Raw genomic sequence first — 15,190 nt, 5'->3', positions numbered from 1 at the left:
TTTTGTTGTTGTTGTTGTTGTTAAGCTTTTATGGAGGAATGACCATGAATTATATCGGGTCTAGTAATAGTTAATGTCGTTTTTAAACATTCGTTTAAAATCTTGCTTGGCGTTGACTTGTATTGACATAACCTTCAAACACGTGGTATCTACAGAACTTGTGAAGTGCAATTAACAAGTTTTGCTTGAAAAAGTTTGTGTTTGGTTTGGTTTTTGTTGCAAAACTAGGGCTAAGAAGATGGCGGATGAAGAGCATATTCGGCACTGCATGCTTTACGAGTTCCAATTGGGAAGAAAAGCAAGTGAGGCTGCAAAAAACATCTGTAGAGCTCTTGGTCAAGATGCAGTTAGCGCCAGAAAATGCCAGCGTTGGTTTGAGAAATTTCGCGAGGGAAATTTTTCGTTAGATGACAAGAGTGGTCAAGGCCGTGTGTCCAATTTTGATCAAGAAGCTCTTCAAGCTCTTGTTGGTGCAAAATCCTCAAATTACCCAACAAGAGCTTGCGACAACAATTTAAAGTTGTCGCAAGCTCTTGTTGGGTAATTTGAGGATTTTGCACCAAAAGAGCTTGCGACAACTTTAAATTGTTCACAAAAAACAATTTCCAATCAATTGCGTGCACTTGGCAAAGTCCAAAAGTTTGGAAAATGGGTTCCTCATGAGTTGACCGACGACATCCGTAATCAGAGTCACAATTTGCAGTTCGCTCCTCTCGTCAAAACGGTTTGCCGTTTTTAGAGCAAATTGTTACCGGAGATGAAGTGCTGTATGGTAATTTGAAAAGGTGGCCTCAAATGGTTGGACAAAAATGAGGTTCCGCAGCCCACGCCAAAACCTGACTTGCATGCGAAAAAAGTGATGTTGTGTGTTTGGTGGAATTTTAAAGGAATTCTTCATTATGAACTTTTACCATCTAACCAAACCATTACAAGTGCAGTGTATAGTGCCCAATTGGAAAGGTTAGCCCAAGCTTTAAGAGAAAAAGAACCCGTGCTGATTAATCAGAAGGGCGTTAATTCTTCACGATAATGCACGACCGCATACTGCAAGAATCACTGCTGAAAAACTGCGCCACTTGGAATGGGAAGTTCTCCCTCAACCTGCATATTCTCCTGATATTGCCCCTTCCGATTACCATTTGTGTCGTTCTTTGCAAAACTTTCTTCTTGGAAAAAAATTTAATAATGAAGAATGCCTCAAAAATGCATTGACCGAATTTTTTGCATCAAAATCACAAGAATTTTACAACAGAGGGATTAAAATGCTTCCTGAGCGTTGGGCACAAGTAGTAGAAAACAACGGCAACTATATTGTTGATTAAATTTTGTTGCATTGTTTAAATTAGATTTTAAAAAGTATTAGAAAATGACATTAATTATTACTAGACCTAATATACTTAATTATCTAAATGAAACTTAGTCCTTTCTAATATTGAACCCCTCTACTACCTTTTTAAAAAGAATGTTTTATACTAAAACTAAGAAATTGAACCAGATATTTGTGCACCATTTAAAAATTGTCTGCATTTGTCACCCAAAGAAAGAAAAACAAAGATTTTAGCTAAAAGATAGGTTTTCCTATGATTTTTCTCTCCTTAATCTCTTGTGCTTCACTTAGCTCTGAACTCTGCTCATGTGTTATTGTAACTTTGTAGTCAACAGAAAAATCATGACCAAAGACAAAACCAGGGAATACCTTAATAATGTATTTATGGGCCATGGCTAGGGCTGCTGCCCTAGCAAGACTGGTTGTGTTGACCTATAGAGAAAAGTTGAATCTGAAATTCAGAATCATTTTTTATAATAAATATTTATTGTTCAGATTATTACAGGTGTTCATCTTTCCCCCTCTTCCCCCATAGCTCACCTCCACCTAATCCCCAACTCCACCCCATGCCCTTACTCCCCGCACCTGTCTTCATCCATAGGTGTAAGACTTGTCCAATCTCTTCCTTCACCCCCTGAGAATTGTTAGTCCAATCCCTTTCTATGTCCCTGATTCTATTCACTAGTCCATTTTGTTCTTCAGATTTTTTATTCACTTGATTTTTAGGTTCGCTTGTTGGTAGGTATGTATTTTATGTCTTTTTTATCATAATTTTTAACTTTACTTATTTCTTCTTCCCTCTCCTTAAAGTATACCCTTCAGCATTTCATGTAATTCGGTTTAATGTTGATGAACTCCTTTAACTTTTTCTTGTCTGTGAAGCTCTTTATCTGCCCTTCAATTCTGAATGATAGCTTTGCTAGGTAGAGTAATCTTGGTTGTTGGTTCTTGTTGTTCATCATTTTGAATATTTCTTGCCTATCACTTCTGGCCTGCATAGTTTATATTGAGAAATCAGCTGACAGTAGTATGGGTACTCCCTTGTAGGTAACTAGCTGTTTTTCTCTTCCTGCTTATAAGATTCTCTTTGTCTTTTGCCCTTGGCATTTTAATTATGACGTTTCTTGATGTGTCCTTGGATTCCTCTTGTTTGGGGCTCTGTATGCTTCCTGAACTTGTAAGTCTATTTCTTTTACCATGTAGGGAAGGTTTTGTATCATTATTTCTTCCAATAAGCCTTCAATATCCTGCTCGCTCTCCTCTTGCACCCCAAAAATCCGAATGTTGGTACGCTTTAAGCCGTCCAGGAGGCTCCTTACAATGTCCTCACACTTTTGGATTCTTTCTTTCTGCCTCTCTGGTCGGGTGATTTTTTCTTCCTTATATTCCAGATCTTTGGTTTGATTCTTGGTTGATCTATAGTTGAGTTTCTGTATATTCTTTATTTCAGACATTGTATGCTTAATTTCTGGCTGGTCCTTTTCCATTTTTTGGTATTTTCTTTAAGGTCCTTGAAGGTCTCACCAAGCTTCTTGGAGGTCTCATCAAGTTTCTCAAAGGTTTTTAGAAGATTCTTGAGTAACCTTATAAATGTGATTCTGAACTCTGTGTCGTCCAGTAGTTTATTTTTCTTCATCTTTCCCATTCGTGACATGTTTCTGTGTCTCCTCATTTTGGCTGATGGAGTGGCTTTGTGTGGTAGGTGACCTATAGGGTCCAGTAGTTCAGCTTCCCCAATCACCTGAGGTGGTCGCTTTTGGTATATCCCTTTGTGGGCTGAGTGCAAAGTCTTGGTGTAATTTAGCCTTGATTGCTGTTGTTTCACTGGGAGGAACTGATCTCCAGGCCAATTGTCTGTGAGACCTGCTGTGTCTATAAAGGAAGAACTCCTGCACTGGAGACACGGTTTGTTTCAGTGGGGCTTTGGTGCTCACTGAGTCCATCTCCCGAATGTGTCACTTATGGGTGTGAGGGGTTGAAACTGACCACTAGGAACACTGGCTTCTGGATCATCATTGGGGTACAGTTCATTTGCTTGGGACTTGCCGGTTTTGTCGCTGGAGCTGCAGTTTATTTCGTTAAGCTGCCACAATACCAGCCATTTATATGCAAAAGCAGCTGTGTGGTGCCTGGGCGGGTCTGTAGAATCTGCGGGCAGGGTGGGGCCTCAGGGTGGGGCAGGGTCTTGGACATCACTAGGTTGGGGCGGGGCTAACAGCAATGGCTGTCCCAGCCCCCTGCATTTCCAAGTCCCTGCTTCCCTGCGATCCAGCGCAGTAAACTGATTGCTGCGTGCACCTCTGTAAGAGTCACCCTCACTTCGGACCGATGGCCAACAGACCAGCTTCTCCCCGTAGGCGTCTGGATCCCCCATGGGACCCCAGAAACTTGATTTCAAAGTGATCAGGAGCTTGTTTCCTTTCGGGTTGAAAAGAAAAGCCACACACCTAGTCACCCGCCAACAGCCCGATTCACGTGCCTCCGTACCTAAGCTCCTCAGCTTTTCAGCGCTTGCGCTCCTTTCTCTTTCAGCCAACCTTCCCATGGTTTTGGATGATAGATGTCCTTTATATTAGTTTTAATTTTTAAATAATTGTGGGAGCGGCAGACCAGTTGCTCACCTACGCTGCCATCTTGGTTTCTCCTCTCAGAATCATTTTTACTCAGCATGTCAGGAGGCAGATGAGCTGAACCCTTTTAAGTACATCTGTCTTACTCCATCCTAATGGATAGAATCCTATATAATAAAGAAGTAATATGCAAATTGACTGTCATACTCTTGCAAAAGATGGCTGTACTCATGTGGTCACAAGGGAGGGCAGTTGGTGGTGACTGGGCCGGCAGGGGAGGGCAGTTGGATGCAATCGGGCCAGCAGGGGAGGGTTAAGTGTCTTATCAGGCTGGCAGGGGAGTAGTTAGGGGGTGATCAGGCTGGTAGGCAGAAGCTGTTGGGGCGATCAGGCAGGTGAGAGATTGTGAGCCAGCAGTCCTGGATTGTGAGAGGGATGCTTGACTGCCCACAGGGATCGGGCCTAAGCCAATAGTTGGACATCTCCCTAGGGCAGTGTTTTTCAACCTTTTTTGGGCAAAGGCACACTTGTTTCATGAAAAAGATCACAAGGCACACCACCATTAGAAAATGTTAAAAAATTTAACTCTGTGCCTATATTGACTATATATAAAGTAATTCTCTTGAATAGGAATCAAATAAACACAAAGAAAGTATTTTATAATTACTTTATTATGAAATATTAAGTAAACAAAATAGTGAAAAATTATAAAATTCTTGTCTTGTCTGCACCTACGGCACACCAGGCAACATCTCCGCGGAACAGCGGTTGAAAAACGCTGCCCTAGGGATCATGGATTGGAGAGGGTGCAAGCTGGGCTAAGGGACAACCACCCCCCGCACATATTTCATGCACCGGCCCTCTAGTGTAGATAAAAGTAACTTGAATGTTGGACAACTAAATTGTCAGTCAAGGTTTATAAGAAACGGTAGTTGGAGGAGTGAACTTTAGGGAGAGACTGCTTTAGCTGGGTAGAGTTATTTAGCATATGGAGCCAGGGAATTCCTGGCAATGCTATATCAGGAATCTTGTGGGAAATAGGTTGATATGTAAAATGAGAAAATGCCAGTGTTCAGACTAAAATATACGAAGAGTTAAATAGGCAAATAACTTTTCATATCAATGATTTGATTAAAGGAATGGTGAGTATAAAACAATGATGTCTATTTTCTGGAGTTAAAAGCTAAAATTTTGAGAAACAAACTTGGGAGTTATTGAGTTAGAGCGGCAATTTTCAACCAGTGTTCCACAAGAGGCACACTTATGTGCCACAGGAATTTTTAAAGCATGCTATACCTATTTATTGAGCCACACTGACCTCTTTTCCCTTAAAGATTGTCAAATAAAGAGATGATAACAGCCAACAATAGCTGTCCAGTATGAATGAATCAAAAGTATTCCTATTTTGTTTGGTAAGATAAGGAAATATGTTTTTTTAGAATTTTAGTAATATGTGTGCAATGAAATGGAAAAGGTTAAAAATCACTGGATTACTGAAACTGGTTTGGCTCAGTGGATAGAGCGTCGGTCTGTGGACTGGAAGGTCCCAGGTTTGATTCCGGTCAAAGGGCATGTACATTGGTTGTGGGCATGTCCCCAGTAGGGGCCATGCAGGAGGTAGCAGGTCGATGTTTCTCTCTCATCTATGTTTCTAGCTATCCCTCTCCCTCTGTGAAAAATCAATAAAATATATATATTTTTAAAAATTGCTGGATAAAGCATTCTAAGGTTCTTTTCTTTCAGGTGGTTGTCAGACTTGACTTAAGTGTACATTGCATGTTAAAATAACCAGGGCAGCCACTAAGAGGAAGGGAAGAATTGGTGGCAGGTAGAACTTTCGAACTAAAAGAAAAGGATGGAGAGAAAAACCAAGAAAGGCAGAAAAGTGAGTTAAGAAAAACATAAGTAGAAACAACATAATATAAATCTATATAAGTAATCCTAAAACATGGAAATGGACTCAACTATTCAGTTCAAATTAAAGATTGTGAAATAGAAGTTTTATTTTTAAAGTACCTATAAGGTATTTATAAGGGATATATCTAAAAAGATATGGTTCTAGTCGGTTTGGCCCAGTGGATAGAAGTTGGCCTGCAGACCAAAAGGTCCTGGGTTTGATTCCAGTCTAGGGTACATGCCTGGAGTGTGAGGCATGCAGAAGGCAGCCAATCAATGATTATCTCTCATCGATGTTTCTATCCCTCTATGAAATACGTAAATAATAATGACTCGTGACAAAATACAGAAGATGTACAAGGCAAATAGTATCTAAGAAAATGCTGTTGTATTTAAATACCAAACAAAATAGTTTTTAAGGCAAATATGCTGTTAAAGTCTCTAGAGAATGGTAAAAATTTCAATTCACCAGGAAGAAGTAATGACTGGTCTTGTATGTTCCTAAATAATATAGCCTGAGGATATTCACAGAGCAAAGATTAAAAACAAATTTTCCAATATTTTAAAACGAGCAAAGCCAATTCTAAATAAATTCCTATCATTTTAAAATTTCTTATACTTGGATGCCTAAAAAGATGGGAGATGGAGTTCTTGATAGATGAGAACTGATTCCCAATTTTTTCATGGTCTTGACCTGGATCTTTTCTTTCAACAGTTATGAATAACCAGGCTGGCCTCATAGGGCTATGTGTAAGTTGGAAGGTTCACACCTTTTTAGAGAACCGTGTCTCAATTCAGGAGTGCCAAGAGGCATGGGTGGAATAGGGTGGGAAAGTTATAGTCAGCCCAGCGCATGAATTCATGGACCTTAAACTGGGATATGAGGTTGCAGTGGGCCCAGGGGTGGGTGGGTCTCAGCCATTCCTCTGCGCCCCCGGTGCCCTGTCAGCAACCCTGCTCCCACTGTTTCTACACACTGACTATGCTGGCCCAGCTCTCACCTGCTGATGGCCTGGAGGGATTGGAGCCGTTACCAGTAGCAGGTGGGAGCTGGGCCAGCACTGTCAGTGGATTTGAGTGGCAGTTGCTGAAGAGATGGAGAAAACCTCAGGGGCGATTGGGGCCTGTGCTGGCTGGGGTGTGAGCAGGTGACTCCAGCAACAGCAGCAGATATGAGTGGGACTGTCGCCGGCAGTGGGTCTGAGAGGCAGCTGCCAGCCCCTCAGACAGGGGGAGGTGGAGATGCCCTGAGGGGCGATCAGGGCCAGCAGCTGCTGCTTACATCTGCTGATGGCGCCAAGCGATTTGGGTCAGTGCAGGGCACTGTCAGTGGGTGCAAGCAGTAGCTCCAGTATCAGCAGTGGGTGTGAGCTGGGCCAGCACCCGCAGCAGGTGCAAGGGCCCAGCAGGACTGCGGCATATGGGAGCAAAGAAATTTTAGTAACCACCAGAGGATTGTCCTGAAGACAGTGACCAGTGCCCTGCTTTGGTCTGGCGCCCTTGCTTACCTGTTCCACCACCCTGCCACAGCCAATGCCTGCCATGTCCATGCTCTGCAGCTGCTGCCAATGCCCTCCATGTTCCGTGTGCACCTCATTGTGGTCAGCACACATCATAGCTACTGGTTGTTCATTTGTTCCGCTGTTAGGCCTATTTGCATATTAGGCATACACACACACACACTACGGGCTCAGTGCATAAAATTCATGCATGGAGAGGGTTCCCTCAGCCCAGCCTCCATCCTCTCCAGTTGGGGGCCTCTTGGGGGATGTCCGACTGCTGGTTTAGGCCCGTTGGACATCCCTCTCACAATCTGGAACCACTGGCTCCTAACTGTTCACCTGCCTACCTGCCTGCCTGCCCCTAACTGACTCTGCCTGCTTGATCTCCCCTAACTGCCCTCCCCTGCTGGCCAGATCTTGTCCCCAACTGCCCTCCTTTGCTGGCCAATTTGGTTCTGATTGGCAGTTCCTATGACAGCGTCTCTGGGCCTATCAATGGGGCCTGATCAGAAAGGTGGGGCTGATCAGCAGCCCTGGTGGAGGCCTGGAGAGAAATGGTGGTGTGGCTGCTGGCCAGACTGGGAGAGAAAGAGAGAGGCAAGTGCTGATCAAAAGCTGCCACAGAGGCAATGGATCAACCACTGCTTCTCCAGGCCTATCTCTGGCTCTAATTTTCAGCACCCACAGTAGTCAGTGCTGGGGCACTGTGCCTGCAGCGAAAGCAGTAAGTGCTGACTATAGGACTGACTTTTGGTTGGTTAAATCTCAGTTGTTACTGGTCATTATGACCCAGGGTTTTTATATATTAGGATATGTGTTTACCCTTAAGTCTCTTCCCACTGATCCTACATGTTTTTACAGTGCAATGAAAGTCCTAGTGTATGATAGGAAATTTCTGCATAGATAGGATTATGGATGATTTACTATATTTTTTCTTTAAATAAGTAGAGGTATCCTATATAATAAAAGCCTAGCCTAGAATGACAGGTTGCTATCATGTGTTCTGATCACCAGGAGGCAGATGCTCTACACAGGAGCTACCCACAGCCTGCAGGCCCCAGGCCAGTCAAGGCAAGTGTTAGCAGGCAAGGTCCCCTGATTGCCCTGCCAGTCACCCTACAGATGGGTCCTGATTGCTGACCAAGTCTAGGAACCATACCTGTGAATGAAATTCATGCACTGGGCCTCTAGTTTAATAAAAGTGAACAACAAAATTCTATATTGCATTCCTTGTAAAATTTCTTTTGGGCCAACTTGGAGTCTTACTGGAATAATCCATAATCCTATAAATAAAAGCCTAATATGCTAAGTGTCTGGTTGTCCAATCAGCCATTCAACCAATCAAAGAGTAATCTTATCTAACAAAGAGGGAATATGCTAATTAACCTTCATGCCATTGCAAAGATGGCAGTGCCCATAGCAATTAAGGAAGGAATATGCTAATTGACTGCCCTCCCTTAAATATGGCAGCACCCACAGTCAATAAGTCCCCTCAGCCCCACTGGGGTTTTGTCATGCTCCTGCCTCCAGAGTCTCCCAGTCCCCTCAGCCCCCAGCCACCCAGGCCAGCCTGAGGTTCAGGCAAGCCTCGGATGGCAACTGCCCAGCTGCCCAGGGCTACCCAAGGCTCAGGTAACCAGGGCCAGTTGAGGCTTGTGCTCTTGGCAGTGGAGCAGCAGAAGTGTGATAGGGGCATCACCTTCCCCTGATCACTGGGTTGCCTCCCACCCCTGAGAGATCCTGGACTGTGAGATAACGGAAAGCCAGACTGAGGGGCACCCCCCTCCAGTGCATGAATATTCATGCACCTGACCTCTAGTCCATTATATTTAAGCTTTCAAATCTTATTATATAAATTAAACAGATATACACTTTCCCTTTAAACTTTAGTTTATAGTACACACTGGAGGCCTGGTGCAAAAAATTGTGCATAGGGAGGTCCCCTCTGTCCAGCTTGCACCCTTTCCAATCCAGGACCCCTCAGGGGATGTCCAACTGTCAGTTTAAGCCTAATCCCTTGAAGGCAGTCAAACAGCCCTTTCACAATCCAGAACTGCTGGCTCCCAACTGCTCACCTGCCTGCCTGCCTGACTGCCCCTAACAGCTCCTGCCTGCCAGCCTGATCACCCCATAAACACTCCCCTGCCAGCCTTATTAATGCCTAACCTTATGCTGCCAGCCTGATCACCCCCAACTGCCCTCGCCTGCTGGCCCAGTCACCCACAACTGCCCTCCCTGCTAGCTTGATCACCCCTAACTGCCTTCCTCTGCTGGTCTGGTCACCCCCAACTGCCCTCTTCTGCAGGCCTGGTCACCCCCACTGCCTCCATTAGCTGGCCTGTTTGCCCCTCAACCCACCCCCCTCCACTCCAGCTGGCCTGGTCGTCCCACACAGTCTGCTGTTCAGTTGTTTAGTTGTCCCTCACTAACCCCCCTGCCAGCTTGTTTGCCCCACCTAGCCTTCTTGTTCAGTCATTTGGTTGTCCCTCACTTAGCCCCTGTCAGCCTGGTTATAGGCAGCCATTTTGTGAGGGCAAGAGGGTTAATTTGCATATTACCTCTTTATTATATAAGATGATATGTTTTCATTCATTTCTATTCTCTACCATTGTGAAAATATATGTGAGAAGAGGGTGACCAGCAAATTGGTTTAAGTTTTTCATGTAGGTAATGATAAAGTACAGATAGAGAAAATGAAAATACCAGTGTTGAATTCCTCAGTGAGTGAGGAGTTTGTTTCCTAGGGTTAACATGGAAAAATGCCACAAAACTTGTCCTAGCTGGTTTGACTCAGTGGATAGAGCATTGACCTGTGGACTGAAAGATCCAGGTTTGAGTCCAGTCAAGAGCACATACCTGAATTGTGGGCTTGTTCCCCAGTAGGGGATGTGAAGGAAGCAGCTGATCGTTGATTCTCATTGTTGTTTCAATCTCTTCCTCTCTTTCCCTTCTGTTCTGAAACCAATAAAAGTATATTAAAAAAGGAAAAGGAAAAAAGTACCACAAAAATTAAGCCATAAAGTATTTTGTTAATCCCTGAGTTTGGTATTTTGCTCTTCTCTCACAGTTCTGGAGGCTAGCAGTCCAAACCCCACAGGTATGATCAGAGCCATTAACACTCCAAAGGGACTAGAGAAGAATCCTTCTTTGCCTCATACAAATTTTGTGGCCCATTTGTTGGCTTTTGGCTGCATCACCATCCCAATATCTTCACATAACCCTCTACCCTTTGGCTCCTTTATGTGTCTCCAAAATCCCCTGTTTATAAGTATACTAGAGCCCCAGTGCACAAAATTCATATAAGAGTAGGCCTTTCTTCCACCGACTGCCAGGGGAAGCATCCAAGACTCGGGCTTCTCCCCCTGGCCTTAGGGACCCAGGCTTCCCTCATAGAGAAAGTCCCCGCCCACCCACCAGAGCCCCCCAATTAATTGCCCCCACCAGTGTTCTGGGCCTCCATCTTTGGGGAAATCATGGGGTGATCTCTGGGCCCCCTACCAATCGCATCACACCTGCCTTGACTGACCTGGCACCAGTGGGTGTCATAGTATGGTCCTGGATAGTTGTCCAGATTGTTGTCTGGATGGTCATTTCACTGTTTGGCTGTTTGGTTCATTTGCATATTATTGTTTTATTATATAAGACTAGAGGCATGGTGCACGAAATTCATGCATGGGGGAGGGGAGAGGGGAAGCGGGTGGTGATGTCCCTCAGCCCAGCCTACACCCTCTCCAATCTGGAACCCCTCGAGGGATGTCCTACTGCCCTCTCACAATCCAGGACTGCTGGCTCCCAACTGATCACCTGCCTTCCTGATTGCACCTAACTGTTTCTGCCTGCCAGCCTGATCAGCCCCTAACCACTCCCCTGCCAGCCTGATTGATGTCTAACTGCTCCCCTGCCAGTCTATTTGCCCTCAACACCCCTCCTCTGCCAGCCTGGTCACCCCTAACTTCCCTCCCCTACAGGTTTGGTCACCTCCAACTGCCCTCCCTTGAAGGCCTGGTGCCTCCCAACTGCCCTCCCTTGCTTGCCTGATCACCCACAACTGCCCTACCTTGCAGGCCTGGTGCCTTCTAACTGCCCTACCTTGCTGGCCATCTGTGGTGGCCATCATGTGACCATATGGGGACAGGATCTTTGACCACATGGGAGCAGCCAGCTTGTGTGTTGGAGTGATGGTCAATCTGCATATTTTTTATTAGATAGGATAGAGGCCTGGTGCACGGGTGGGAGCCAGCTGATTTGCTCTGAAGAGTGTCCTGGATCAGGATGGGGGTTCCCTTGGGGCGTGGGGTGGCCTGAGTGAGGAGACTGTGGTGGTTTGCAGGCCAGCCACGCCTCCTGGTGACCTAAACTGAGGTCCTGGTATCTGGAATTTATTTACCTTCTACAATTGAAACTGTAGCCTCAAGCAGAGCCAAGCCTTCTCTGCTTGCTGCTATTTCTGTTTGGATTTGTTTACCTTCTATAATTGAAACTTTGTAGCCTTGAGTGGAGGCTTAGGCCAACTAGGGCAGGCTGAAAGCTTGGCTTCTTCTATTGCCTGGAAAACCCAAGCTTCCCTCCTGCTCTCTGTGGCCGCAGCCATCTTGGTTGGTATTAATTTGCATACTTCCTCTGATCAGCTGGTGGGTGTGGCTGGTGGGGGTGGCTTGTGGGTATAGCAGAGGTATGGACAATTTGCATATTACTCTTTTATTAGATAAGATTATATGGGATAAGCTATTGGATTTAAGGCATACCCTAGTCCAGTATGATCACATTTCTACTTCATTACATCTTCCAAGATCCTGTTTCCAAATAAAATCACATTCATAGGTACCATGGTTAGGGCTTAAACATATCATTTTTGGAAACATAATCCAACCCACAACATGGAAATCAGTAAACTTAGCTGAAAGAGCTCTTGCTGTGAAAATAAGCTTAGATACACAAGTCCTTAAAATTACCATCATAACTTTGATCAAATCTAGCTGAAATGCAAGTTTTTTTTTAAAGCACACATGCACAAAACTTAGATCTATGAGTTTTGTCAAAACTATTCTAGAATTAGTTTTTGAGCAAGTTACAGTATAAGGAGATAGCAGTAGAAATATAGGAAGGGGTATAAGCATAGACATAGCTCTCACTGAAGAACTTTTATGTGAGGATGAGGTATAGGAATGTGTAGGCAACAAAAGATATCCAACCTTTTTCTGGAACCCATGGGAAATGAGCAACATCAAGAGGGTAATAGGAGAATAGAAACCCTTAGAAAAAGCATGGCTAAGGTAAGGCAGAAAGTAGAGGTAAACCTTTATTGAGATTTAGCACAGTAGCAGATTTGTGCCATAACCATACACAGATAGTAGTGGAAGGGAAGTATGGATTAAGCAGCTGTTCCCATAGAACTGATAAGTAGGAGCTAAAGAGGTCTTACAGTTTGTTTGGCTTTCTGGTTAAGGTCTCTGGATTATTTCAGACACATTTATTTTTTTCCTTTTTTAAAAATGTATTTTGAAAAATGCACTTTTAGGAGGATCCAAGATGGCTGCTCGGGTAGACATCTAACTGCAGCAGCACACAACAATTTCAATGGAATACAACTAAAATGTAGAGTGGACATCGCCCAGAGCTACAGGTAGTCGACTGAATGAAAATTCTACAACAAGAAGGAAAGAGAAAATCAGAAGGAAAATCAGAGGAGCTGAAAAAAGCCTAAGGTACGGAGACATGCTGCGTGCCCACACGCACGCGCGCGCGGAGAGGTCACAGCCGGAGAGGAGGAGAGGGCTGGGTGCTGCCTGGCGTTCCCTAGCAGGAAAAAAATAAAACCCCTAGCCTGGGCTGAACCCCTGAACTGGCAGCTCTGAGCCCCAGTTATGGGCCAGACCCTGGGGACCCAGGCTCTGGCAGGGGGAGACGGGGCTGTGAGGCGGAATCCCAGGGGAGCAGCGAAAAGCAGGGCCCCCAGAGTCGCGTGCACATTGTGCACAGAGGACTGAATGTTGACTCTGATGCTGGATTACCCTAGCCGGAAGAAACAAAGCCTCCGGCGGTGCTGAGCCTCAGTCCAGACTGCTCTGAAAACCCAGTTCTAGGCCAATCCCTGGGGACCCAAGCTCAAGCAGAGGGAGACGGGCTGTAAGGTGGAGTCCTGGGAGCGCGGTGAAAGGCCGAGCCCCCGGAGTCATGCACATTGCTTGCAAGGGAAGGAATGTTGACTGTGATGCGGGATTGCCCTGGAGGGAAGGAAACAGGAGCCCCGGCCGTATTGGGCCCCAGCTTCAACTGCTCTGAACCCCAGTCCTAGGCCAGACCCTGGGGACCCAGGCTCAGGCGGGGGAGACGGGGCTGTGAGGTGGAATCCCAGGGGAGCGGCGAAAAGCGGAGCCCCCAGAGTCGCGCACACTGCGCGCAGAAGACAGTCTGTTGACTCTGATCCTAGACTCCAGAAAGGAGGCTCCAGACTGGAGGAACGCGATGGGGAGCAGGAGCCCCTGCCGGATGCCGGCCAGCCAGGCGCCAGCAAGGAGCCGGGCGACGAGGCCCCCAGGGGGAGGGAGTGCCCCTGAGCCTTTGACCTCTGAGCGCGGGCAATGGAGTCAAGGCCGGGGGCTGCTTCCTGGGTGGTGCCGAGCCGGCAACAGGCTAAAGCAGCGCAGGAGCCCGCGGAGAACAAAGGGTGCCACAGGCCAACCTGCTGAGCTCCCAGGACAAGGAGGAAGAAACCAAAGAAGTTCTCAATGTGAAGAAATCAAGTGAGAGCAAAAGATAGTAAAATTACTTAAGAAAGAATACAAAGAAGATCTTGAAAAATCAAAGATTAAGTCAGAACTCAACTCACCAGCCAACATTGCAACATAAATGCGTTTTTTGTTTTTTTTTTAAAGAAGGACAGAATGTTGGAACAGCGGCGGCCAGGCCTAGAGTGGCCAGGCATAAGGCAGTGGCAGCCGGGCCCGGAACAGCAATGGCCAGGCCCCAGAGCAGCAACAGCAAGAACCAGAGCATCAACAGCCAGCACTGGAGCAGCCAGACCTGGGGCAGTGGCAGCCAGGCCTGAGGCGGAGGCGGCCAAGCCCATGGTGGCCAGTCCAGGAACACCCAGATCCGGAGTGGCCGGGCCAGGAGGAGCCGGGCCCAGAGCAGCTGGGTTGGGAGCAGCCAGGCCCAGAACAGCACTAGCCAAGCCTGAGGCATCCAGGCAGGGAGTGGCCAGACTCGGAGCGGCCGGGCCCAGGGCAGCCGGGCCCAGAGCAGCCGGGTCGGGTGCGGTCAGGCCCGGAGCAGCGGCTGCCAGGCTGGGAGCGGCCAGGCCCAGAGCAGCTGGGTCTGTTGCAGCCAGGCCCGAAGCAGCGGCTACCAGGGTGGGAGCGGCCGGGCCCGGAGCAGCCGGGCCCAGAGCAGCCGGGTTGGGTGCGGTCAGGCCCGGAGCTGCGGCAGCCAAGTCCAGAGCAACTAGGTCGGGAGCAGCAGTGACCAGACCCGGAGCAGCTGGTTGTGGAACTAACCAGAGCAACAGAGGCCAGGCCTGGAGCAGCCAGGCCCGGAACAGCTCGCTCCTCGCCTGTCCCTGCCCCACGGCTGCCTCTCAGACATGGCTGGAAACTTTTGCGGGAACTTGAGGGTCTGCTGAATCAAGTGATGAAGGCTTTGATCTGGATGTGTTGAGTTAGTATAGCACTGAGGTGTTGATCTGTGAGTGCCTTGGGTGGGGCCTGGATGAGGCTGTTTGACCTATCTGGAAATGTATTTTGTGTGAAGTGTATCATTGGGCATGTGGAGGTATTATTGATATGAGAAAATGCTAAGTAACAGATTTACTATCTGAAAAGGGATTTACTATTGGGGAAAGGGAGGGAGGAAGAGACTGAACATAAACTGTGCACCTATGGATGATGACAATGGGG

Source organism: Pipistrellus kuhlii, unplaced genomic scaffold, assembly GCF_014108245.1.
Source record: "Pipistrellus kuhlii isolate mPipKuh1 unplaced genomic scaffold, mPipKuh1.p scaffold_m20_p_17, whole genome shotgun sequence".
Taxonomy (NCBI): domain Eukaryota; kingdom Metazoa; phylum Chordata; class Mammalia; order Chiroptera; family Vespertilionidae; genus Pipistrellus; species Pipistrellus kuhlii.
Note: the sequence above shows the minus strand (reverse complement) of the source record.